Source organism: Alligator sinensis, unplaced genomic scaffold, assembly GCF_000455745.1.
Source record: "Alligator sinensis unplaced genomic scaffold, ASM45574v1 scaffold1318_3, whole genome shotgun sequence".
NCBI classification, from domain to species: Eukaryota; Metazoa; Chordata; order Crocodylia; family Alligatoridae; genus Alligator; species Alligator sinensis.
This window is the reverse complement of record NW_005842634.1, coordinates 920,517-921,593: the sequence shown is the minus strand read 5'-3', so window position 1 is coordinate 921,593 and position 1,077 is coordinate 920,517.

Genomic DNA, 1,077 nt, shown 5'->3' with positions numbered 1-1,077 from the left:
CTGCTGAAAGCAGCTCCAGGTCTGGCTTTGGATTCAACTATCCTGTAGTTCCTGGGCTCTGTTTCAACCCCACATACAGCCAGAGGCCACCTGGAAATGTGGATCTGAATTCTCACTTAGTTTCCAGGCTCTTCAATCCCCCTCCCTCTCCATGTGCAGTTGTCTGGTCTCAGGGTTTTGCGCAAAACTAGCTCTCCCAAAGCAGTGATTCTCAACCATGGCACACTGGGGGGTCTTGAGATCCTTTCAAGAATGACATGAGTTACCCCACGATTTGAGCACTGTCAGGAGCGCAAACATGATTCACAAGATAAACCCAGAGTGTTAAAAACATTCCAACCTGCTGTGGCTGTTCTGAGTTGTTTGTGATGGAAGAATCGCTCTATTATTTTTCTGTAGTCAAAAATCCAAGTGAACACTAAGAGCTGACATTTCCCAAGAGGTGCCTTGAGTCTAGAGAGGGATGGCTCGAGTCTAGCAGGGGGTGCCTTGAGTCTGAAAAGGTTGAGAACCAGTGACTTAAAGAATGTGTTTCTCCATTTTTATGATGCAGCCATCACATAAATATAGCACCAAGTTCTCCTTATGACCATCTGGGGAGTTGGTAGCCAGCCTAACAGCCTTGTTATTTCGTTGTTAAATAGAGCAGTAAGAGTAGAGCGAAAACAAAATCAAAATACAAACAAAACAAAGATCCCTCCCCCAATAACAAGATTTCTGGAAATCATTTCCTTCCATTAGCCAATTGTTTTGCAATGTGCCACCGAGCCGAAGACAAAGGCTTAATGCATCTTGCCCTTCCTCACAGTAGTAACTTGGAGACCAGAAATAGATATTAGCAAAGCTGGATCAATACAAATAAATGGCAGGTTTATTTTAAAAGATTTGGCAGGGTGGATATTAAAAATGATACCATATGTGGTATTTCTCCACATCAACAGTATGTGCTGTGGATAATACCAGTCCCACATCAATAACATCTGCTAATTCCACTTTCCGAGCAGAGTAATCAATCCTTCCCAGCAGGCTGCAGGGTACAAAAGTAAGCTTGCAAGCGGAGACTACCATCTGTATTCC